Source organism: Schistocerca nitens, chromosome 10, assembly GCF_023898315.1.
Source record: "Schistocerca nitens isolate TAMUIC-IGC-003100 chromosome 10, iqSchNite1.1, whole genome shotgun sequence".
NCBI lineage: Eukaryota > Metazoa > Arthropoda > Insecta > Orthoptera > Acrididae > Schistocerca > Schistocerca nitens.
Genome location: NC_064623.1, coordinates 217,925,797 through 217,953,083, shown reverse-complemented (window position 1 = coordinate 217,953,083; position 27,287 = coordinate 217,925,797). Strand labels below are relative to the sequence as shown.

Genomic DNA, 27,287 nt, shown 5'->3' with positions numbered 1-27,287 from the left:
CAACAAGCCACAGAGATGCACTCTTGTTTTCTATGGCCAACTGAGTGAGCCGGCCGGGGTGGCCAAGCGGTTCTAGGCGCTACAGTCTGGAACCGCGCGACCGCTACGGTCGCAGGTTCGAATCCTGCCTCGGGCATGGATGTGTGTTATGTCCTTAGGTTAGTTATGTTTAAGTAGTTCTAGGGGACTGATGATCTCAGAAGTTAAGTCCCAATTGAACCAACTGAGTGACTTTTAAAGCCGTCAAATTGTGGCGTTTGTAACGGTTCTTTATTTACGTGACCATTACGGCACTCCAAGCGCAGTTCTCGATACCAGTAATTCCGTACTACTTTTCTGCGAAGTAACAGATATTTTTGTGACAATATTGACATTTGGTTTTATTAATGTATAGGTACTCCGATGTATCGATATATTACAGTGATATGGTTCTTGTGTGTATTCATTTATGTGAGACTGTCATAATCTCTGACTTACTTGTAACCGTTTTGGCGCGAATGCGCACAGAGCAGTCTTTGTTTCACTTTGCAGAAGTTAAGTTGTTATTTCGCTTTGTAAAAGAACAGTCAGGTCTTGTGTTCGGTTAAAGTGGAAATTAAATATATGAAGACTGATACAAAACTGTTTTCTTGATGATGAGACAATTAAGAAGAAGTATATGTGAATTTACAAGAAGTTTAATTAAAATATGGATCGTGAACACCAAGTCAAAAATTATTTCTACTATACGATTGTTCTGATCCCGGATTGTTTGATCATTAATAATTTCCCGAAAAACACATTTGTTAGGTCTTCAAATATTGCTAAAATACGGATCTGGACCTTCTAGCAGTCGAAATGAAATCACCCTAGAATCAACAAGATGAGGCATAACAAATTCGACGAAAGCTACATGGGAATACATTCAAAATATGTGCCAAAATTAATGACTTTTTTACAGTGACTTCATTATTTCCAATCTGACGATACCGTCCACAGTCAATAACTTTGTTGTTGCCCGATAAAGCGAACATATGCTGCTTGAGCAACATTCTTAATCTGATTTCTAACCTACTTTGCAAGTGGTGGTATTGTTAGACGGGACGGTTCATTTGGAGAACAGCCACAAGAGTTGGATGTGCTGAATCAGTTGTTCAGTGATGCTGGCAACAGTGAGCACGTGAACATTGCCACACCCGTAGACAAGGTTTTGGACCTCTACACAGCACAAACACCCGAGAGGATCGTCGTTTGGTAAGGGCAGTAGTGATATATTGCAAGGCTACCACAGCAAAGATTAGAGGACCTGTGAGAACAGACGTGCCAACACTAAATGTTGCAAACCAGTTATTAGCAGTGGGAATACAGGCATGCACACCTTTAGCCTGTCTTCCACTCACGACACAGCACTGGCGTGCACAGCTCGACTAGGGCCGTTAGAAAATCACTCGGAAGATGAAATGGCGCACTGTAGTCATCAGCGATGAAAGCGGACTCTACTTGCATGCAAGTGACGATCCTTTGCAGACCTGGTGAGCACTGCCTCTGCATTCATCCGAGACACAGTGGCCACACCCCAGGCCCTGTGAACTGGGGTGCGATAATCTTGTTCACCTTTGATATACACTCCTGGAAATGGAAAAAAGAACACATTGACACCGGTGTGTCAGACCCACCATACTTGCTCCGGACACTGCGAGAGGGCTGTACAAGCAATGATCACACGCACGGCACAGCGGACACACCAGGAACCGCGGTTTTGGCCGTCGAATGGCGCTAGCTGCGCAGCATTTGTGCACCGCCGCCGTCAGTGTCAGCCAGTTTGCCGTGGCATACGGAGCTCCATCGCAGTCTTTAACACTGGTAGCATGCCGCGACAGCGTGGACGTGAACCGTATGTGCAGTTGACGGACTTTGAGCGAGGGCGTATAGTGGGCATGCGGGAGGCCGGGTGGACGTACCGCCGAATTGCTCAACACGTGGGGCGTGAGGTCTCCGCAGTACATCGATGTTGTCGCCAGTGGTCGGCGGAAGGTGCACGTGCCCGTCGACCTGGGACCGGACCGCAGCGACGCACGGATGCACGCCAAGACCGTAGGATCCTACGCAGTGCCGTAGGGGACTGCACCGCCACTTCCCAGCAAATTAGGGACACTGTTGCTCCTGGGGTATCGGCGAGGACCATTCGCAACCGTCTCCATGAAGCTGGGCTACGGTCCCGCACACCGTTAGGCCGTCTTCCGCTCACGCCCCAACATCGTGCAGCCCGCCTCCAGTGGTGTCGCGACAGGCGTGAATGGAGGGACGAATGGAGACGTGTCGTCTTCAGCGATGAGAGTCGCTTCTGCCTTGGTGCCAATGATGGTCGTATGCGTGTTTGGCGCCGTGCAGGTGAGCGCCACAATCAGGACTGCATACGACCGAGGCACACAGGGCTAACACCCGGCATCATGGTGCGGGGAGCGATCACCTACACTGGCCGTACACCACTGGTGATCGTCGAGGGGACACTGAATAGTGCACGGTACATCCAAACCGTCATCGAACCGATCGTTCTACCATTCCTAGACCGGCAAGGGGACTTGGTGTTCGAACAGGACAATGCACATCCGCATGTATCCCGTGCCACCCAACGTGCTCTAGAAGGTGTAAGTCAACTACCCTGGCCAGCAAGATCTCCGGATCTGTCCCCCATTGAGCATGTTTGGGACTGGATGAAGCGTCGTCTCACGCGGTCTGCACGTCCGGCACGAACGCTGGTCCAACTGAGGCGCCAGGTGGAAATGGCATGGTAAGTCGTTCCACAGGACTACATCCAGCATCTCTACGATCGTCTCCATGGGAGAATAGCAGCCTGCATTGCTGCGAAAGGTGGATATACACTGTACTAGTGCCGACATTGTGCATGCTCTGTTGCCTGTGTCTATGTGCCTGTGGTTCTGTCAGTGTGATCATGTGATGTATCTGACCCCAGGAATGTGTCAATAAAGTTTCCCCTTCCTGGGACAATGAATTCACGGTGTTCTTATTTCAATTTCCAGGAGTGTATATGGAGGGGACACTAACCAGCACTCGGTAGGTGCACAATGCTGTTACATGTTTTCTTTTGCTACTCTTGCAGTGGGAAGCTGATGTGTTTTCCCCAAAAGGATAACGTTAGCCCACACACCGCGTGTGAAACTCAGGGTGCTCTGCAAGACGTTCAGCAATTTTCCTGTCCACCACGATCTCCAGACTCGTCTCCAATCAAACTCATTTGGGATACGAAGGGACAAGTAGTGACACGTGCAATGTATCAACCAACAACTCCTACTGAAGTATGTGAATACGTTGTGCAAACGTGGCGTAACGTATCCCAGGACAGTATTCGCCATCTGTGTGTTCGGCTGGGTCCCAGAGCCAGTGTCTGCATTGCCACCCGCAGAGGCCACACCACATATTAGTATAGGTGTTTCAGCATGTGTCGATACGTAGTACCTAAGAACTGCTTGTGCTACTGATCCGTAAATGTAATCATTAAATGTACTCCATAATAATAAATCTTGAATGAATGAAAACCACTACCAATTTTTTTCTGCACTGTATTTTTTACTACTGCTTTACTACTGTTAATACTTTATTACTTATTATTACTTTTGAGTTACAATTATAAAAAAATATTTACAGAAGGAATGAAAACTTAGTAGACGATGGCTTTGGGGAATATCAGTTTGGGTTCTGGAGAAATGTAGGAACTGAGGCAATACTCACCCTCCAAATTACCTTAGGGTGCAGATGGGCTAACGTACCTTCTAGCATTCTTATATTTAGAGAAAGCATTTGAAAAACTTAACTGGACTACTTTGTTTGAAATTCTGAAGACAGCAGGGATAAAATACAGGGAGTGAAATGTTATTTATAACTTTTAGGGAAACCTGACTTTACAAGAGTCAAAGGAGATGAAAGGGAAGCAGTAGCTGAGAAGCGAGTGAGACAGGATTGTAGCCTTCCACAGTGTTACTTAATCTATACTTTGAAGATGATGTAAAGAAAACCATGGAGAAATTTGGAAAGGGAGGAAGCTCAGGGATAAGAAATAAAAGCTTTGTCTGCTGACAAGAATCTAATTGTGAAAAAGAGACTGAAGGATTTGGAAGAGCACTTGAATGGAATGGATAACATCTTGAAAAGAGGTTATAAGATGATCAATAAAAGTAATACAATAGTAATGGAAGACATCGAAATTAAATGGGGTGATTCAGAGAGAATAGAATTAGGAAATGAGACCCCATAGATGAGTTTTGCTATTTGGCCTAAAAAATCGAAGTAGAGAGGATATCAAATGCAGATTGTCAATAACAGGAAAAGTATTTATAAAAAAGAAGCATTTGTAAAAATCTAACACAACGCAACAAAGGCTGTCTCATTTCAACAAATTCATAACTCGTTGCTTTAGCAGGCGCCCAGTATGGAATAGAGCCTATTTAAAAACCTAACCTCATTCCTCTTGAAACTGTTAAATCACATTTGCTATTTTTGGTTCTATTTTTTTAACTTGATTCTAATGAATTTAATCGTTTATTAACATTTGATTCTACTTGTTCATTAATACTTGATTCCAATGAATTTAATCATTTACTATCATCTAATTCTGCTTGTTCAGTAAGACTTGATTCTAACGAATTAATTGTTTATTACATTTGACTCTACTCTCTGACTAAGTCACTGACTTAAGACATAGTAGTCAATGTTAATTCTTCATAATTAAATTTATCCCCTAAAATGTCCACTTATTAAATTTAAAATTTCGTTAAAGTTGTAACCATTCGATAACAGCTTTAGCATAAATGACCACAAATAAATACATTAAAATTCTGTTTTATAATATAAGTAAATTTTACTTAAATAATTTACTAATGCTTTTCGTATACTTCCACCAAACGAAACTAAAACAAATTTCGTATTTTTCAATTTATAATTAAAAAAAATCCCCCACCCCCCATGAACCATGGACCTTGCCGTTGGTGGAAGGGCTTGCGTGCCACAGCGACGCAGATAGCCGCACCGTAGGTGCAACCACAACGGAGGGGTATCTGTTGAGAGGCCAGACAAACGTGCGGTTCCTGAAGAGGGGCAGCAGCCTTTTCAGTAGTTGCAGGGGCAACAGTCTGGATGATTGACTGGTCTGGCCTTGCAGCACTAACCAAAACGGCCTTAGTGTTGTGGTACTGCGAACGGCTGAAAACAAGGGGAAACTACAGCCGTAATTTTTCCCGAGTGCATGCAGCTTTACTGTATGGTTAAATGATGATGGCGTCCTCTTGGGTAAAATATTCCGGAGGTAAAATAGTCCCCCATTTGGATCTCCAGGCGGGGACTACTCCTGAGGACGTCGTTATCAGGAGAGAGAAAACTGGCATTCTACGGATCGGAGTGTGGAATGTCAGATCCCTTAATCGGGCAGGTAGGTTAGAAAATTTAAAAAGGGAAATGGATAGGTTAAAGTTAGATATAGTGGGAATTAGTGAAGTTCGGTGGCAGCAGGAACAAGACATTTGGCCAGGTGAATACAGGGTTATAAATACAAAATCAAATAGGGGTAATGCAGGAGTAGGTTTAATAATGAATAAAAAAATAGGAGTGCGGGTAGGCTACTACAACCAGTATAATTAACGTATTATAGTGGCCAAGATAGACACGAAGCCCATACCTACTACAGTAGTACAAGTTTATATGCCAACTAGCTCTGCAGATGACGAAGAAATTGAAGAAATGTATGATGAGATAAAAGAAATTATTCAGGTAGTGAAAGGAGACGAAAATTTAATAGTCATGGGTGCCTGGAATTCGACAGTAGGAAAAGCGAGAGAAGGAACCATAGTAGGTGAATATGGATTGGGGCTAAGAAATGAAAGAGGAAGCCGTCTGGTAGAATTTTGCATACAGCGTAACTTAATCATAGCTAACACTTGGTTCAAGAATCATAAAAGAAGGTTGTATACATGAAAGAATCCTGGAGATACTAGAAGGTATCAGATTTTATAATGGTAAGACAGAGATTTAGGAACCAGGTTTTAAATTGTAGGACATTTCCAGGGGCAGATGTGGACTCTGACCACAATCTATCGGTTATGAACTGTAGATTAAAACTGAAGAAATTGCAAAAAGGTGAGGATTTAAGGAGATGGGACCGGGATAAAATGACTAAACCAGAGGTTCTACAGAGTTTCAGGGACAGCATAAGGGAACAATTGACAGGAACTGGGGAAAGAAATACAGTAGAAGACGAAGGTGCTGCTCTGAGGGATGAAGTAGTAAAGGCAGCAGAGGATCAAGTAGGTAAGAAGACGAGGGCTAGTAGAAATCCTTGAGTAACAGAAGAAATATTGAATTTAATTGATGAAAGGAGAATATATAAAAATGCAGCAAATGAAGGAGGCAAAGCGGAATACAAACCTCAAAAATGAGATCGACAGGAAGTGCGAAATGGCTAAGCAGGGATGGCTACAGGACAAATGTAAGGATGTAGAGGATTATCTCACTAGGGGTTAGATAGATACTGCCTACAGGAAAATTAAAGAGACCTTTGGAGAAAAGAGAGCCACTTGTATGAATATCAAGAGCTCAGATGGAAAACCAGTTCTAAGCAAAGAAGGGAAAGCAGAAAGGTGGAAGGAGTATATAGAGGGTCTATACAAGAGGGATGTACTTGAGGACAATATTATGGAAATGGAAGAGGATGTAGATGAAGATGAAATGGGAGATACAATACTGCGTGAAGAGTTTGAAAGAGCACTGAAAGACCTGAGTCGAAACAAGGCCCCGGGAGTAGACAACATACCATTAGAACTTCTGACGGCCTTGGGAGAGCCAGTCCTGACAAAACTCTACCATCTGGTGAGGAAGATGTATGAGACAGGCGAAGTACCCTCAGACTTCAAGAAGAAAATAATACTTCCAATCCCAAAGGAAGCAGGTGTTGACATATGTGAAAATTACCGAACTATCAGGAAATAAGTCACAGCTGCAAAATATTAACGCGAGTTATTTAGAGACGAATGGAGAAACTGGTAGAAGCCGGCCTCGGGGAAGATCAGTTTGGATTTCGTAGAAATGTTGGAACACGTGAGGCAATACTGACCATACGACTTATCTTAGAAAAAAGATTAAGGAAAGGCAAACCTACATTTCTAGCATTTGTAGACTTAGAGAAAGCTTTTGACAGTGTTGACTGGAATACTCTCTTTCAAATTCTAAAGGTGGCAGTGGTAAAATACAGGGAGCGAAAGGCTATTTACAATTTGTACAGAAACCAGATGGCAGTTATAAGAGTCGAGGGGCTTGAAAGGGAAGCAGTGGTTGGGAAGGGAGTGAGACAGGGTTGTAGCCTCTCCCCGATGTTATTCAATCTGTATATTGAGCAAGCAGTAAAGGAAACAAAAGAAAAATTTGGAGTAGGTATTAAAATACAGGGAGAAGAAATAAAAACTTTGAGGTTCGCTGATGACATTGTAATTCTGTGAGAGACAGAAAAGGACTTGGAAGAGCAGTTGAACGGAATGGACAGTGTCTTGAAAGGAGGATATAAGATGAACATGAATAAAAGCAAAACGAGGATAATGGAATGTAGTCGAATTAAGTCGGGTGATGCTGAGCGAATTAGATTAGGAAATGAGACACTTAAAGTAGTAAAGGAGTTTTGCTATTTGGGGAGCAAAATAACTGATGATGGTCGAAGTAAAGAGGATAGAAAATATAGACTGGCAATGGCAAGGGAAGCGTTTCTGAAGAAGAGAAATTTTTTAACATCGAGTGTAGATGTAAGTGTCAGGAAGTCGTTTCTGAAAGTATTTGTATGTAGTGTAGCCTTGTATGGAAGTGAAACGTGGACGATAGCTAGTTTGGACATGAAGAGAATAAAAGCTTTCGAGATGTGGTGCTACAGAAGAATGTTGAAGATTAGGTGGGTAGATCACGTAACTAATGAGGAGGTATTGAATAGGATTGGGGAGAAGAGGAGTTTGTGGCACAACTTGACCAGAAGAAGGGATCGGTTGGTAGGACATGTCCTGAGGCATCAAGGGATCAGAAATTTAGCATTGGAGGGCAGCGTGGAGGGTAAAAATGGTAGAGGGAGACCAAGAGATGAATACACTAAGCAGATTCAGAAGGATGTAAGTTGCAGTAGGTACTGGGAGATGAAGGAGCTTGCACAGGAAAGATTAGCATGGAGAGCTGTATCAATCCAGTCTCAGGACTGAAGACCACAACAACAACAACAACAATAAAAAATACTTTAATGTTAAGCACTTGAATGGAATGGATATCACATTGAAAAGAGTTTATAAGATGATGAACAAAAGTAATTCAATAATAACAGAGGGCATCCAGATTAAATAAGGTGATTCAGAGAGAATCACATTAGGAAATGAGACATCATAGATGAGTTTTGCTATTTGGGGAAAGAAACTGAAGTGGATAATAAATGCAGATTGGCAATAACATGGAAAGCATTTATGAGAAATAGGAATTTGTAATAATCTAACACAACGCAACAAAGACACTTTTTTCAAGAAATTCATAACCTGTTACTTTAGCAGGATCTGGTGATCGAGCAGGCCAGGGCAGCTTGTCGACACTCCGTAGGGCACGTCGAGTTGCGACAGTGGTATGCGGGCGAGCGTTATCCTCTTGGAAAACACCCCTTAGAGTGCTGTTCATGAATGGAAGCTCAACACGTCGAATCACCAGAGTGACGTACAAATTTGCAATCAGGGTGCGTAGGATAACCACGAGAACGCTCCTTCCTGTCACAGGAAGTTGCAACCCGGATCATAATTACAGGTGTAGGTACAGGTTGGATGTAGGCGCTCGACTGGCTTGCTACTTACGGGAATGACTGACACCGAGGCAAAATCGACTTTCATTAGAAACACCAGCAGACCTGCATCCTGTTCCCCAATGAGCTCTAGCTCGGCACCTCTGAAGTCGAATGGCGGTCGTTTGGGGTCAGTGGAGTGCCCGATACAGGGCGAATGGCCCGGAGCTGTCCTCGTAGTAACGGATTTGTAACAGTTCGTTATGTCGCTGTGGTGGCAACTGCTGTTGCAGATGTACGACGGTGCACCAGAGCCACACACCGAACACGTGACCTTCCCTCTCGGTAGTCTGCTAGTCGTCCTGAGGCCGGTGTTCCTGCAAGCGAACACTCTCGTGGCCACCGCTGCTGGCCGAGATGTACAGTGGCTACATTCGTGCCAACTGTTCCTTCAATATCAAAGGAGCAACATCCAACTTGTCGTAGCCCTATTATGCGGCCTCGTTCAGGCAAGTGCTTTTTCGCCATAAAGACGTTCTTGACTAACATCAGCTCACCACGTCCAGTCTCTAAGGTAACCAACCCTCACGACTGTTACTGCGTGCATTTAAAGCAAACCTGATTCGCGTCCTCACAGAGACGCTACTAGCGCAACTCACACGCGACTGCGGTGAACTTTGAAAGGACATCATCTTTCCGATGTAGAAACACACCAGCCAGCTTTCATTTATGTCGCACACCTCATTACTGGTGATGCCATTTTTTTCTGTCAGTGTAACAACCAACGAGGAATCGAAGTGGGAAAAAAGAAATTTATGGTACGACTTCACGAAAAGAAGGGATCATTTGACAGGACACTCTTGAGACATGACGCCTCGTAGCATTATGTCAGACATGGGAGCAACTGTATATTTCTAAACTGGTATTTGTAGGCCTAATTTTAAGCACAGCACAAATGGCGAAAATTTCATGCCACACGTAACATTTGTCTTTACCTGTATATCTAAACCGATGTAAAATATCACTCCTTTGTATACAGAAATAGACTTAAAAGAAAATTCGTACAGCCTCTAGAGGACGGTATGATGGCATAATAATTTTCAGGAAGAAAAGAAGAAAAAAAAACTATTGAGAACAGTACAGACATCTTTCGGTATAAAAAATAAGCAACCGGTTTATTGCAAATGGCGAAATGCTTCTCTAATTTTTCTCAGTAAGCAATGTAGTAAGAACAGCTACGACATCAAAAGGAAGATGATTTCAATTCGTTTTCGTATGTGATTAATTCACGCTTCCTTACATTCAGAAGTTAACCATTTCACTTCCTTTTATATCGCTTTACCTAGTAAGGCATTTCTGTTTCGCAGATCTATAAATCTCACTTTGTGGTATGTAATTATTCTAAGGAGACATTTATTTATCAAATATACGTTGAAGCCTCTTCCATCAGCACACTAGCTGTAAGATTTAAACTTTTACTGATGATTTAAGACTCATGTATGGTCTTGAAGAAATCAGTTTATGGCTGCGCGTCCTCTGGGTAATAAACTGACTTGCTTTCCCTTTTATGTGTAATAAATTCATGTTTACATTCCAGTAATTCTGCTGTATCTTTATTTTCATGTTATTCTTACGGATCTGATGATGGATGTAATGCTAAAACTGGTTATCTGTTGAAGTGAATTAAAAACTGACCGAGGTATGTGAAGTCCACAAATGTACGTGTGTTGCTTGAGCACAATGGATGGTCACTCGGAAGATGAGCAATGACAATGATTTGGAACACGCAGAGTCGGAACCCCGCAAGTGGAATGCATGGTGAGTCGCGCGTATGATTTGCAAGCAGAGACCTCTGTAGAGTGGCCACATTTTCCCCATATTCTACCAAGAAACCGAAGTCTGCCACCCGCCTCACCCACAACCGCACCTGTGTTATCACTCTGTTCCATAGCCCTACCAACTATCACATCCAGCTATTTGAATGAGTTGCCCGATTCCAACTGTGACTCACTGATATTGTAGTCATAGGATATTACGTTTTCTGCAGTGCACAATATTTACATTCCTGAACATTTAAAGCAAGTTACCAATGTTTACACCACTATGAAATCTTATTAACATTCGGCTCAATATTTCTCCAGCTTTTTTCAGAAAATAACTGCCTTATTTCCGAAAAAGCTGAGGTTACCGAAATTTTTGAACCATTGGCGATAATGCAGTCTGTTGCCATGATCAGTATTTTTCTGTTCTTGCACGGCCGGCCGGGATGGCCGTGCGGTTCTAGGCGCTGCAGTCTGGAACCGAGCGTCCGCTACGGTCGCAGGTTCGAATCCTGCCTCGGGCATGGATGTGTGTGATGTCCTTAGGTTAGGTTTAAGTAGTTCTAAGTTCTAGGCGACTGATGACCTCAGAAGTTAAGTCGCATAGTGCTCAGAGCCATTTGAACCATTTTTTTTTTTTTTTTTATTCTTGCACGACTGTCACTTTGTATGGGAAAAGTTCTAATTTTTTCCTTACAGCTGTGTAAGGAACACTAACATCGATTTCCTGGGCGAGTTTTCTTGCTGACTTGTTCGGACTCATAGACATTTCATCGAAAATATCGAGTAGTTTATCCTCAGACAAAACGCTAGGACGACCACTTCTGGGTGCATCTGTCACTGAACCCATACTTCGAAATTTTTAATCAAATCTCAGACAGTATCGCGATTTGGGAGAGTTGTGTCCGGGAAAACTGAATTAAATGTTTGACGAAGTGAAACTGTGTATTTACCGCCAGCTTTGAATACTTGTTCGAATAAAAACACACGTTCTTCAATGGTTAGCATTTTAACAGTGACAAAAGCGAAACAAACGAACAAAGGAACTGAACTTAAACGTTCACGTCACCACGTAACGACACACACCAGCGACACTACTGACGCTGGCTGAGATAAACGAAACAGAGGAATGTTGGGAGAGTCCACTTGAAGGGAAGTAACCCAGGCAGGCGAACAATCATACGGCACGCGCTCTAACAATCACACGGCACTGCGGAGAGACTTTTTGAGTAGCCCGTATGTATATAAAATGTTGCTCCCACAATTTTAGAAAAGGTTTTGACCGATTTACTTCACATTTCTACATGATGATCTAATAAACAGACGCTTCACATCCTTTAGTACATATGGTACACAATGGGCCATCAAAAATGGGCCATTCGAAGGCCACTCCTAAACACTTGTCTACATGTCGGTGCTTGTATACCCGCAACTGAATCGCGCTGTGTTGCATATACGCTGCAGTAACGTTCTCAAATGGAAACTTTTTTATCTTCCCTTGTATAAACACACGTCAATTAAAGCTTTGCGTCACTCCTTTATTTCGAAATGCATGCTACAGGAAATAAAAGCGGAACTGAGCCACTCGTGTGTATTCATTTGCAACGCTTCCGGCTCACCAGTTATTATTTTTTTAAATTGTTTCCCATAGCAGGGTTTTCGCATCACTTCTGAGTGACGTCGTACATGCTAGAATGTCTCCTTGCTCGCATGTAGGCTTGAATCCGTCGTGGTAATAAGATCATGAAACCAGGACTGGTCCAAATTGTTCTACACTTCAACGGCGATTCACCGTAAGTCGTGAAGAGTACGTGGTCGCCGTAGATTTCCAAAAGCAGTTCGTTTCAATCGATCCCACTGATGTTGGAGTGGGCTCAGGCAGGCCACTCCATTCCGGTGCTGCTAGCGTGCTGACGGACCGTCTTCACGAGAAGAGCACCACGCGCACTCGAGTTATCATCCATTAAGGGGAAAATCATCGATGTACACAAGCGAGCCAGGAACACGATAACGTCAACAACCAAGCCCTACTGGACATCACAGCCAATGATTCCTGCTCTCCAAATTCAGCATACTTCCAGTAGCATCGCCCGCGTAAGTGACCCTACAATTTTCACCGCCACGACACGACTAGATCCATACAGCGCCCCGCCGCTGCGACGGCTGTAGCGGAACTCCACAACCCACACAAATGAAAGCCGTGGAAAGTTCACGAGAGCAACTCCTCCTCGTTAGCTCTATCAGAATCGAGTTTATGAGACCACATACTGAAATTTAACACTTGCACTAACTGCTGGCATCCAACTGAGACCTTATATCAAAGACCCGACGGGGCTGGGTAGCTGAAGGGGCGCAATGCTCGTTTTACATTAATTTAAACAAATTAACAAAAATCTTTATTGCAACGGAAACACTTGCACGGTCAGCTAACAGATATGCAAGCAACGCTGAGGGGAAAAAGAAACTGGTATAGGTATGCGTGTTCAAATACAGACATATGTAAACAGGCAGAAGACGGCGCTGCGGTCGGCAGCGCCTATCTAAGACAAGTGTCTGGCGCAGTTGTTAGATCAGTTAATGCTGCTACAAAAGCACGTTATCGAGATTTAAGAGAGTTTGAACGTGGTGTTCTAGTCGGCGCACGAGCGATGGGACCCAGAGGTAACGATGATGTGGGGACTTTCCCGTAAGACCATTTCACGAGTGTATCGTGAATATCAGGAATCCGATAAAATATAAGATCTCCGACATCGCTGTGGCTGGAAAACGTGCAAGGACGGGACTAACGACGACTCAAGAGAATCGTTCAACGTGACAAAAGAGCAACCCTTCCACAGATTGCTGCAGATTTAAATTCTGGCCCCTCGACAAGTATCAGCGTGCGAACCATTCAACGGACCATCATCGACACGGCCTTTGAGAGCCTAAGGCCCACTTTTGTACCCTTCATGACTGCAAGGCACACAAAGCCTTACGCCTCGCCTGTGCCCGTCAACACCGACAGTGGACTGTTGACGAGTGGAAACATGTTGCCTGGTAGCACCAGTCTCATTTCAAGGTGTATCGAGCGGATGGACGTGTACGGGTATGGGGACAACCTCATGAATCTGTAACCTCCCCCTCACTTATCGACCTTAATGACAGTGAAAATTTAAACCGCGTGTACCTAATGGAAATTTGGGAAAAGCAATCGTCACCGAAGTTAATTTGTCGGTAAAGAGGGAGGAAAGGGTTACATCTAAATGAAAGGAAAAATGCAAATGAAACTGTTGGAAATTAATTTTGAAAAGGGGTAAAGTTAATAAAGAAAATAAATGTGCGGCCGTTACGTTAACAATTAACTAGCGGTAATTAGATATTTGAGATTTGGGGAAAATTACGGTCGCCAGTCCTATGGACAATTACTATAATAACTGATAAAGAAAGGTTATTGCACATATAATTAGCACTAAAAGCGTGGCAACTGAAGGTTGACACGTGTAGTGTGAAAACTGAAAGTTTGTCAGAAGTAATAAATTTCGCTACACTCTGACTTAATTTAGCAAAAGAATTAATAAAACCAGAAAATTGAAAGTTAATTTAGTGACTGAAATTAATAGTGAACTTTGTTTCTGAAGCATATTGAAATTCAGTAAAATACAGTCTTGGGCTACCTCAACAATCATTTCAAAAGCTACTTGAATCCACGCAATTTAGAAATAAGAGATTTAACTTCGAACTTGAATTAAATGATTCTGAACAATTAACAATAGTAAAGTTTTGTACATACCAAGCTGAGCTGCAGTCACAGGTAAGCTAAAATATGCTAACAAAACTCGCACTCTTAATTTGTGCTCGTGTAATCTAAATATTGTAGCCAGCTATGAATAATTCAACTGAACTTTGAAATTAAGGCAGTGAAATTGAATTATATTATTTTAATGCTGGCGTTTGAATTTCAACGACACTCGGGTTCATTTCGGAAAAGGAAGGGACCCTGCTTGGCAATGCAATTGGGACAATGAGCAACAGAGGTTCATGCTAAGTTGCTGTAATTTTGTGATTTAAACAGTTTGAAAAGCTGAGGTCTGCCATACAGTTCTGAAACTTTACGTGCTTTTAGTCTTCCTTGTTGGTTGATTGAAGGTTTGAAGTCGCCGATCGAGGAGGTGGCGACAGTCACTCATTGTCGGCCGTCGCTGTTGCAGAAGCTGGATGCTGGCGCGCCTTCTTCTCGACACGGTCACCAGGCGAAACGGGCTCTTGATGTGTGCCAGCTAATGCTTCCCGTCCGCGACACCGTGCTAGAAACTACCATAGCCAGTCGATCGCAATTACATGCTGCCAAACCCCGAAAGCCCGGCAACGTGCGGGAGCGTCACACAACACACATGCTCAATCGCACTACTCCAACCAGACTCCCCTCTCGCTGCCCGCGCTCCACGCGGCAGAGTTAACACTACCAAAGATCCTAAACACTTTCGTTCTTCACACGACCTATCGATGTATTCGTTCGATAGCATAGTTTTCCCTAGGCAAGACCCAGCGTAAAATACAAATAATATTTACAAAACAAACCAATTATACATCGACATAAATGCATATATATATATATATATATATATATATATATATATATATAGTAAAACAATTACAATATATAAAGACACAGAAATGTTATATCTTCAGATAACAAAATAAGGAAAAAATTATGGTACAATAGATGGAAATAGGAGGATATGCATTTCCGGCGTTACAAATCCATGGACCCTGTATGTTAGCACGGAACTGTTCAAACTGGTGCAGACACTAAAATGTTGTGGGGCGTCTGCAGTTGGAGTGAGATGGGACACCTGATACGTCTAGATACGACTCTGACATGTGACACGTACGTAAGCATCCCATCTGATCACATGCATCTATTTATGTCCGCTGCATTACGACGGACTTGGGCAATTCCAGCAGGACAATGCGATACCCCACACGTCGGATTTCTTACAGAGTGGCTCCAGGAACACTCTTCTGAGTTTAAACACTTCCGCTGGCCACCAGGCTCTCCAGACACGGACATTACTGAGCATATCTGGGATGCTTTGCAACGTGCTGTTCAGAAGAGAGCTCCACCCTGTCGTACTCTTGCCGATTTACGGACTGCCCCGCCTGTTTCATTGTGTCGGTTCCCTCCAGCACTACTACATACATTAGTCAGGTCGATGCCACGTCGTGTTGCGGTACTTCTGCGTGCTCGCGGTGGCCCTACTCGATACAAGGTTGGTGTACCAGTTTCTTTGGCTGTTGGCATAGTTAGGATCGTTGTAGGACAATCGGGATTATCATTGGAAAGCAAGAATTCAGTGAACAGTGTCGGTTTATGGTTAACAGAGTTCTACATGAAACAAAGGAAATGTTTACTATGCATTAACTACCATGAGAATAATCAGTTTTCTGAATATTAACGGCAAACGATGGCTCACTAGATGCTTATTTGTACCTTAAGGTACCCCTAACACATTGGAGGGCTGATCAAATCTAAGTGCAAGACTGCTGGGAAGTGCGATGAACTTTTTTAATCTGCACAGCTCGTAAATGTAAAGAAATACAGTGCAAGACTCGCGAAATAAGACAAGCAATTAACAACTGAAGTTGCGCCGGAGATGCTATAAATTGCGAGCTGCTCAGATTACGGACAGCGCTGACTGCGAAGTGCGGAACTTGTAACTCAGCGGACATGTGCCCCAACGCACAAATCAGGACCGACTGCAAAGTGACTGAGATAGCTGCCGAGAACAGTTGCCACCAAGGTCACCACAGGTCCACGCATCCTCTCCACGGCAGGCCGCGAAACGGGACCAGCGCTCCAACTATCTTGACTCTCGAAAAATTCAAGATAGAAGAGAGTTCCTCTAGCCACTGCCACAAAGCGAGAATTCCGCTTTCTTCTCTAGCATACGTGGGAACCCTGCACAGATTTACCATTCTTGGTTCACTGAATGCATTTCAGTGTGCAGAGCGCCGGCACTGACTGCCAGGCGGGTAACACTCGTTGGTCGAGTTCCTTGCGCCAAAGCACGGTGGGGGACATGATTCACGTGAGCGGGTAAACAGATTGTGGAGCGAAGCCAACGAGTTTTCCCACGAGACCTAGCGGCGCCATATGATTCATCCATATCTACATCTACAAGAATACTCTGCGAATCACACTTAGGTGCCTGGCAAAGGGTTCATCGAACCACCTTCACAATAATCCTGTATTATTCCATTCTCGAACAGCGCACGGAAAAGACGAACATATTATTCCGTACGAGCTCTTATTTCGCTAATTTTATTATGATGATCGTTTCTCCATGTGTAGGACGGCGTCAACAAAATACTGCTGACTGAAATTTCGTGAGAAGATTCCGCCGCAACGAAAACCACCTTTCTTTTCATGATTTACACTGCAAATTCTGTTTCACGTCAGCGATTCTCTCTCTCCTATTTCGCGATAATAGAAAATGTTCTGCTCTTCCTTGAACCTTCTCGAAGTACTCCGTTAATCCTATCTGGTAAGGATCCCACACAACGCAGCAGTAGTCCAAAATAGGACGGACAAGCGTAGTCTAGGCAGTCTCTCTAGTAGATCTGCTACATCTTGTATGTGTTCTGCCAGTGAATCGCAGTCTTTGATTCGTCTTCCCCACATCATCTTCTGTGTGTTAATTCCAATTAATGTGTTCGTAATTCCTAGATATTTAATAGAGTTTATGGTATTTAGATTTCACTGATTTATCGAGTAACCGAAACTTAAGGTATGACCTTATCATTTTCCTTATTTACGGTCAATTGCCATTTTTCGGACCATCTTCTGATGACTTTATTGGGCGATAAACGGCAGAATCATCTGCAAACAATCTAAGACGGCTGCTCAAATTGTCTCTTAAATCGTTTGTATGGATAAGGAACAGCAGGGGGCTTATAACAGTACACTGGGGGACGCCAAAAATCACTTCTGTTTTACTCGATGACTTTTCAGAAATTACTACGAAATGTGACCTCCCTGACAGGAAATCCCGAATCCAGTCGCGTAACTGAGACAATATTCCATGACTACGTAATTTCGCTACAAGCCGCTTGTGAGGTAGAGTGTCAAAACCCTTCTAGAAATCTTGAAACGTATAATCATTTTGAAATCCTTTGTCAATAGCACTCAACACTTCGTGAGAGTAAGGAGCTAGTTTTGTTTCACAAGAACGATGTATTCTAAATCCCTGTTGACTGTGTGTCAATAGACCGTTCTATTCAAGATAATTCATAATGTTCGAACACTGTATAAGAGTATTGAATGAAAAGTAATTCCTCCACCTTCGTTAATTGGGTTTGGATGGGAATATTTTAGCAGATCAAACGCAGAAATAATCCTTAGAATGTGATCTTTAATTACCAACATTCACTTTTCCACATAATCAGCAGCCAATTGGATACATTTCTGACAACGATGAACAAGTTTTCTGAAGCCGTCACGGAAGAAGTCGACACTCTGTTTCCGCAACCACACTCTTACAGTTCTCTCAACGTCTTCGTCAGAAGCATGATGAAGTTCCCGCAGATCGCCTTTCTTTATCGAGAACATATGGAAGTTAGACGGTGCTAAATCTGGACTTTACGGAGGATGCCGTACGGTGGTGAGATTCAGTCTCTGAAGTTCTGCTGTGGTGACACGTGAAGTGTCTGGTTTGGCATTGTCATTCTGCCGGAAAACATTCCCCTTTTCCTTTCGGATCCTTGTTAGACGTCGTTTCAGAGTTCGCAGCGTTGTGACGTAACGCTCTGAATTTATTCTTGCTCCACGATCAAGGAAATCGACATGGATAAGACCGTCTGCGTCCCAGAACACTGGCTATGATTTTTCCAGCTGAGGGCTGCGTCTTGAATTTCTTTTTCTGGGGCGAGTCTTCGTGTCGATATTCCACATACCGACGTTTCGTCTTCGGGTCGTAATGGTGTACCCACGTTTCGTCTCCTTTCACAATTGAATGGAGAAAGACGTCACTTTCATTCTCGTAACCCGAGAGGAGTTCCTGGCAAATTTAAAGGCTGTGCCCTTTCATTTCAGGAGTCAGCATCCGGGGTACCCATCGAGCACAGATCTTCCGACAGCCAAGCACAGCAATAATGTGAACCACTCGTTCTCGTGAAATGCCGACTGTGCTTGCAGTGTCTCTCTGAGTGATACGACAATCGTCCTGAATAAATGTGTCAACATTTTGCTTGTGAATCTCGGTGGTTGCTGTCACAGGACGTCCAACTCTTTTTTTGTCACGCAGGTCACATGTTCCCGCCTCAACATTTTAAACATACTCGCCCAACGACGCACAATAGTCACATCAACACAATCACCGTGAACTGCTTTCATTCTCTGATGAATCTCCTTCTGCTGTCAAGAATTCAATGAGTGTGCGTTGCTTAAAACGCAATGACCGGCCGCCTACGCAGGGTTCCATACTTTACACTGTAACAACACAACCGTTCAATGCTGAGGCTTGCCGCCAACTGGAGCTGTAGAGAAGAGGCTACGGAACAAGCCGGTACCTGCCGCATACCAATGCTGCCAACTGTTGTACACTTACGAAGGTGGAGGCATTCAGTCAACGCTTGTATTTTCTAAAATCGTGCTGCAAATCTATGTTGATGATACGGACCTGTAATACAGTGTATTACTCCTACTGCATTTCTTCAGAGCTGTGCAATTTTCCAGTCTTTGGGTACAGATCTTTCGTCGAGCGAGCGGTTGTATATGATTGTTAACTATGGAGCTATTACATCAGGGTAGGTATACACTCTGGGCCGGAAGACTTGCTTTTATTAAAAGTTACTTCACTATTCCGAAGTTATCTACTTCTTAGTTACTCATGCTGGCAGCTTTTCTTCATCCGAATTCTGGAATATTTACTTCGTATTCTTTCCGTTCTGCGTACCGAAAGTTGAATTCGTCACACATCGAAATCCTATGGGGGCTAGTCGGCAACTCCTTTCAAAGGAGGAAACCGCATTCGTAGCTAAAATGGGCGGTCAGGGGCTTAGTGCAGATGCTCCTGCAGCCTCTGACCCGGCCTCCCCCCACCACAGCCCCTGTGGACCCGTCGGAACAGCTACGCGGCCACACAGCCCGCTCGCTTTCTAGCAAGGCGAGCTCAAACCTTCCTCCACACATAGCCAGACGTCTGCTTTCCTCAAAAACAATGAAAAACGAGGAAATACACTACTGGCCATTAAAATTGCTACACCACGAAGATGACGTGCTACAAACGCGAAATTTAACCGACAGGAAGAAGATGCTGTCATACGCAAGTGATTAGCTTTTCAGAGCATTGACACAAGGTTGGCACCGCTGGCGACACCTACAACGTGCTGACACGAGGAAGTTTCCAACCGATTTCTCGTACACAAACAGCAGTTGACTGGCGTTGCCTGGTGAAACGTTGTTGTGATGCCTCGTGTAAGGAGGAGAAATGCGTAGCATCGCGTTTCCGACTTTGATAAAGATCGGATTGTAGCCTATCGCGATTGCGGTTTATCGTATCGCGACATTGCTGCTCGCGTCGGTAGAGATCCAATTACTGTTGGCAGAATATGGAATGGGTGGGTTCAGGAGGGTAATACGGAACGCCGTGCTGGATCCCAACGCCCTCGTATCGCTAGCAGTCGAGGTGACAGGCATCTTATCCGCATGGCTGTAACCGATCGTGCAGCCACGTCTCGATCCATGACTCAACAGATGGGGACGTTTGCAAGACAACAACCATCTACACGAACAGTTCGACGACGTTTGCAGCAGCATGGACTATCAGCTCGCAGACCATGGCTGCGGTTACCCTTGACGAACCTGGGTGCACGGATGGCAAAACGTCGTTTTTTCGGATGAATCCAGGTTCTGTTTACAGCATCGTGATGGTCGCATCCGTGTTTGGTGACATCGTGGTGAACGGACATTGGAAGGGTGTATTGGTCATCGGCATATTGGCGTATCACCCAGCTTGAAGGTATGGGGTCCCATTGGTTACACGTCTCGATCACCTCTTGTTCGCATTGACGGCACTTTGAACACTGGACGTTACATTTCAGATGTGTTACGACCCGTGGCTCTAACCTTCATTCGATCCCTGCGAAACCCTACATTTCATCAGGATAATGGTTCAAATGGCTCTGAGCACTATGGGACTCAACTGCTGAGGTCATTAGTCCCCTAGAACTTAGAACTAGTTAAACCTAACTAACCTAAGGACATGACAAACATCCATGCCCGAGGCAGGATTCGAACCTGCGACCGTAGCGGTCTTGCGGTTCCAGACTGCAGCGCCTTTAACCGCACGGCCACTTCGGCCGGCCATCAGGATAATGCACGACCGCATGTTGCACGTCCTGTACAGGCCTTTCTGGATACAGAAAATGTTCGACTGCTGCCCTGGCCAGCAAATTCTGCAGATCTCTCAGCAATTGAAAACGTCTGGTCAATGGTGACCGAGCAATTGGCTCGTCACAATACGCCAGTCACTACTCTTGATGAACTGTGGTATCGCGTTGAAGCTGCATGTGCAGCTGTACCTGTACACGCCATCCAAGCTCTGTTTGACTCAATGCCCAGGCGTATTAAGGACGTTATTACGGCCAGACGTGGTTGTTCTGGGTACTGATTTCTCAGCATCTTTGCATTGCGTGAAAATGTAATCACATGTCAGTTCTAGTATAATATATTTGAGCAATGGATACCCTCTTGTCATCTGCATTTCTTCTTGGTGTAACAATTTTAATGGGCAGTAGTGTAGAGAAAAATGGCTGTGAGTACGATGGGACTTAACATCTGTGGTCTTCAGTCCCCTAGAACTTAGAACTACTTAAACCTAACTAACCTAAGGACATCACACACATCCATGCCCGAGGCAGGATTCGAACCTGCGACCGTAGCAGTCGCGCGGTTCCGGACTGAGCGCCTAGAACCGCTAGACCACTAGTCTAGAGAGATGAATATCGCATAGTGATGTCTTATTGCAATGTCGCAACATTTCTCTTTCCTTCAGATACGCCCTTAAGGAAGAGAAATTAAGATGCTGCGGAAAGGTGCTACTAAGCGAGGGAACGTAAGTGAGGAGAAAGAGTGTCTGATGGTTAAAGGGGCGTGACCAGTGCTTTGTTCGGACTGCAGGGGACGGTAGTTTTTGAGTGCGTGTAGCGGCTGAGGCGACACCGGCTGCTGGAGTCGGCCAGGCAGACGCGGGGGCCGCAGGAAATGCCGCCTAAGTGGCGCGCGGCGGCGTGCAGAGCTGGCGGAGAGCCCTGAGAGGCCGCTGGCTGACCACTGTCAATTAGCCGCGCAACACGCGCCGTTCCCAGCGCGCCTCGCCTCGCCACGCGGCGTGTTCCCTGCCAAGTTGTGCTTTCAGACGACGGATGGCGAAGTTGGCCGTACTGCACGACTTTGTTCTTGTCTTCAGCCTTCTGACTGGTTTCATGCAACCAGCCAAACTTTTCATCTCAGACTACCAATTACAACCTACGGCCTCAAATACACTCCTGGAAATGGAAAAAAGAACACATTGACACCGGTGTGTCAGACCCACCATACTTGCTCCGGACACTGCGAGAGGGTTGTACAAGCAATGATCACACCCACGGCACAGCGGACACACCAGGAACCGCGGTGTTGGCCGTCGAATGGCGCTAGCTGCGCAGCATTTGTGCACCGCCGCCGTCAGTGTCAGCCAGTTTGCCGTGGCATACGGAGCTCCATCGCAGTCTTTAACACTGGTAGCATGCCGCGACAGCGTGGACGTGAACCGTATGTGCAGTTGACGGACTTTGAGCGAGGGCGTATAGTGGGCATGCGGGAGGCCGGGTGGACGTACCGCCGAATTGCTCAACACGTGGGGCGTGAGGTCTCCACAGTACATCGATGTTGTCGCCAGTGGTCGGCGGAAGGTGCACGTGCCCGTCGACCTGGGACCGGACCGCAGCGACGCACGGATGCACGCCAAGACCGTAGGATCCTACGCAGTGCCGTAGGGGACCGCACCGCCACTTCCCAGCAAATTAGGGACACTGTTGCTCCTGGGGTATCGGCGAGGACCATTCGCAACCGTCTCCATGAAGCTGGGCTACCGTCCCGCACACCGTTAGGCCGTCTTCCGCTCACGCCCCAACATCGTGCAGCCCGCCTCCAGTGGTGTCGCGACAGGCGTGAATGGAGGGACGAATGTAGACGTGTCGTCTTCAGCGAAGAGAGTCGCTTCTGCCTTGGTGCCAATGATGGTCGTATGCGTGTTTGGCGCCGTGCAGGTGAGCGCCACAATCAGGACTGCATACGACCGAGGCACACAGGGCCAACACCCGGCATCATGGTGCGGGGAGCGATCTCCTACACTGGCCGTACACCACTGGTGATCGTCGAGGGGACACTGAATAGTGCACGGTACATCCAAACTGTCATCGAACCCATCGTTCTACCATTCCTAGACCGGCAAGGGAACTTGCTGTTCCAACAGGACAATGCACGTCCGCATGTATCCCCTGCCACCCAACGTGCTCTAGAAGGTGTAAGTCAACTACCCTGGCCAGCAAGATCTCCGGATCTGTCCCCCATTGAGCATGTTTGGGACTGGATGAAGCGTCGTCTCACGCGGTCTGCACGTCCAGCACGAACGCTGGTCCAACTGAGGCGCCAGGTGGAAATGGCATGGCAAGCCGTTCCACAGGACTACAACCAGCATCTCTACGATCGTCTCCATGGGAGAATAGCAGCCTGCATTGCTGCGAAAGGTGGATATACACTGTACTAGTGCCGACATTGTGCATGCTCTGTTGCCTGTGTCTATGTGCCTGTGGTTCTGTCAGTGTGATCATGTGATGTATCTGACGCCAGGAATGTGTCAATAAAGTTTCCCCTTCCTGGGACAATGAATTCACGGTGTTCTTATTTCAATTTCCAGGAGTGTACAAATCAACGCAACAATCTGCTATTTCCCCGTCATGTGTAATTCACGACACAATCACACAAACTGTCAACAGATGTCGTTATGATCGTGTTCTGCACGGAGCCGGCCGCTGTGGTCAAGCGGTTCTAGGCGCTTCAGACCCGAACCGCGCGGCTACTACGGTCGCAGGATCGAATTCTGCCTCGCGCATGGATGTGTGTGATGTCCTTAGGTTAGTTAGGTTTAAGTAGTTCGAAGTCTAGGAAGAGATGAGATTCTGCAAGAAGAATTTGACAGAGCTCTAAAAGAACTACGAGACAACAAAGCAACTGGTACTGATGACATGCCTGCAGAACTAATAAAGAATGCTGGTGACAGCATGAAAACGATGCTGCGTAAACTTATTAGGTCCATCTATAACACAGGAGAGGTACCGACAGACTTCCAGAAATGTATCATTGTTCCTGTACCAAAGAAGGCAGCAGCCACAAAATGTGAACACTACCGAACTCTAAGCCTAATATCACATGCATCAAAAATTCTCATAAAGATAGTTCCGAAGAGAATTGAAGAGAACTTGGAGGATATGCTGAGTGAAGATTGTTTGGTTTCAGAAGGGGATTGTGAACAAGAGAGGCGATTCTGGCACTGAGACTCGTTATCGAAAAGAAATTACGGAAAAATAAACCAACTTATATTGCCGTTGTAGACATGGAAAAGGCATTTGATAACGTTCTCTGGCAAGAGATGTTCAGAGGAAAAGTGGAATAAAGTACAGAGACATCCGTGTGGTACTCAGCTTCTATAAGAATGAGGTGGCAGTGATTAGGAACTGTCACCAGGAACAAGAAGCAAATATTAGAAAAGGAGTAACGCAAGGATGTGCCCTCTCTCCTCTTACATCCAGGAAGCTATAGACCAAGTTCGAGAAACTGCTGAGGTGGGGATCAAAATTAATGGGCAGCTACGTTATGCAGATGATATTGCTATAGTCACGGAAACAAAAGAAGATCTAGAGGAAGTCCTCAGAACAATGGAAAAAATTCTATGCAATCTGTATGGAATGACAATAAATAAGAAAAAGGATTAAAGTGATGGTATGCAGTAGAGGAGCAGAATATGAAAATGAGAATTGGAAGAGAGGAGCTGGAAGTGACAGAGGAATTTGCTTACCTGGAAAGCAAATTCACAAGGGATGGTAGAAGCGGGAAAGAGATTGCGAGCAGAATACAAAAGGCCAAAATTGAAATCAATCGGAGAAGGAACTTACTCACCAGCAACAACATCACTCTGAAAATAAGGAAACGTGTCACGAAAGGTTTCGGTTGGAGTGTGGCCCTATACGGATGTGAAACTTGGAGAGTGGGAAGAGAAGAGAGAAGACGGCTAGAGGCCATGGAGATGTGGTGCTATAGAAGGACGACGAAGATCAGCTGGAGAGACAAAGTAACAAATGAAGAGGTGCCTAGAAGAGTACAGGAAACCAGATCTCTATGGAGGCACATCCAAACAAGAAGAGACAAACTTGTAGGGCACATCCTACGACACAACAACATCATTGTAACAATAGCAGAAGGAGCTTTTGAGGGAAGGAATCGGCGAGGGCGACCAAGGTTATCACACATGCAACAGATCATGAATGACGTTGGATGTAACCCATACGTGGAAAAGAAGAGGAAGGCAGTCAGGAGATAGGAATGGCGCTCTGCTGCCAACCAACCTCAGGGTTGAACACTAAAAGAAAAGAAATAAGTATAGGGGACTGATGACCTCAGATGTTAAGCCCATAGTGTTTAGAGCCGTTTGAACCATCTACACGGAAGGTGGCACTCCGATCAACGAACAACCATGCCAGGAATAATGACGTCAGGGTACCCATCAAGCGGGATTGTGTTTCCAGCCCCACATTCACAATCTGTGTACACAGTCACAGACTGTGCAGTAGTGTACGGAGAAGATTCCTACGAGACACTCTGCGGTGGAGGGCCATAGGAAGAATGGAAGCAGGACAGTCGCAAACTTACTTGGTCCGATGGCTTAATATGAATGGTTCTCCTGTTTCTCGGATGAGGCGTCAATTTATAGAAACCGAAACTGTACCCTGAAAACCAGGGCAGGGCCGACCTCGTGCGACATCAGAAAGAGAGGACAGTTATCTGGCTGTAAGGGCACGACGGTACCGCCCCAGTACTCCAAGGCAGCTGGCAACTGACCTCGCAGCATCCACTGGACGTGACGTATCGAGGCAGACAGTGTACACAAGGCTTCAGAAGAGTGGCCTTTCTTGTTGGAGAGCTGCTGTCTGTTTACCGCTGGCGCGTCTTTACAGAAGGGGACGTCTAGAGTGCAACAACATGCCACCTGGACCGTCGAACGGTGGGCCAGATGAGTCCTGATTTTGGTCAAGAGAGTGATTCTCCACGTATTTGCAACGTGGAACACGCGTTCTGGGCCAGAACAATGGGGAAAGAGACCGAAATCGAGGAGGGTGCCTAATGGTATATCAAAGATTATGTTTACTAATCTGTAAGGTAACTGAATTATATTGACTCGTGGTCTAGGGGTAGCGTCTTTCATTCATAATCAAAACGTCTTAGGTCCCGGGTTCGATCCCCGCCACTGCCTAAATTTTCATAAATAATCAGCATTGGCGGCCGAAGACTTCCGGCATAAGAAGTCAGCCTCATTCTACCAACGGCCTTGTCAAAGAGGGCGGAGGAGCGGATAGAGGTTCAGGGCACTCTCTTGTCCTAGGGGTGGAAAATTGCCCCTAAAGGCGGAAGAATCAGCAATGATCAACGACATGAGGATGCAGAAGGCAATGGAAACCACTGCATTAAAGACACGTAACGTGTATCCACAGGACATGTGGCCTGTAATTGAAGAAGTGTCATGATGATCTCTCCATTGGCAAAAGATTCCGGTATAGTCCCCCATTCGGATCTCCGGGAGGTGACCATGAGAAAAAGATTGAATAATCAACGAAAGGATAACGTTCTACGAGTCGGGGCGTGGAATGTCAGAAGCTTGAACGTGGTAGGGAAACTAGAAAATCTGAAAAGGGAAATGCAAAGGCTCAATCTAGATATAGTAGGGGTCCGTGAAGTGAAGTGGAAGACACAAGGATTTCTGGTCTGATGAGTATCGGGTAATATCAACAGCAGCAGAAAATGGTATAACAGGTTTAGGATTCGTTATGAATGGGAAGGTAGGGCACAAGGTGTGTTACTGTCAACAGTTCAGTGACCGGGTTGTTCTAATCAGAAACGACAGCAGACCAACACCGACAACGATAGTTCAGGTATACATGCCGACGTCGCAAGCTGAAGATGAGCAGATAGAGAAAGTGTATGAGGATATTGAAAGGGTAATGTAGTATGTAAAGGGGGACGAAAATCTAATAGTCATGGGCGACTGGAATGCAGTTGTAGGGGAAGGAGTAGAAGAAAAGGTTACAGGAGAATATGGCCTTGGGACAAGGAATGAAAGAGGAGAAAGACTAATTGAGTTCTGTAACAAGTTTCAGCTAGTAATAGCGAATACCCTGTTCAAGAATCACAAGAGGAAGAGGTATACTTGGAAAAGGCCGGGAGATCAAGGAAGATTTCAATTAGATTACATCATGGTCGGACAGAGATTCCGAAATCAGATACTGGATTGTAAGGCGTACCCAGAAGCAGATATAGACTCAGATGACAATATAGTAGTGATGAAGAGTAGGCTGAAGTTCAAGACATTAGTCAGGAAGAATCAATACGCAAAGAAGTG

The 27,287-nt window shown here is 45.1% G+C and overlaps 1 protein-coding gene across 1 annotated transcript in view; it reads right to left on the bottom strand.

The window, feature by feature from the left end:
• Nucleotides 1-27,287, bottom strand: part of LOC126210012 (dehydrogenase/reductase SDR family member 11-like) — a 54,707-nt gene that overhangs the window by 17,141 nt on the left and 10,279 nt on the right. The gene's annotated exons all lie outside the window — the stretch shown is intronic.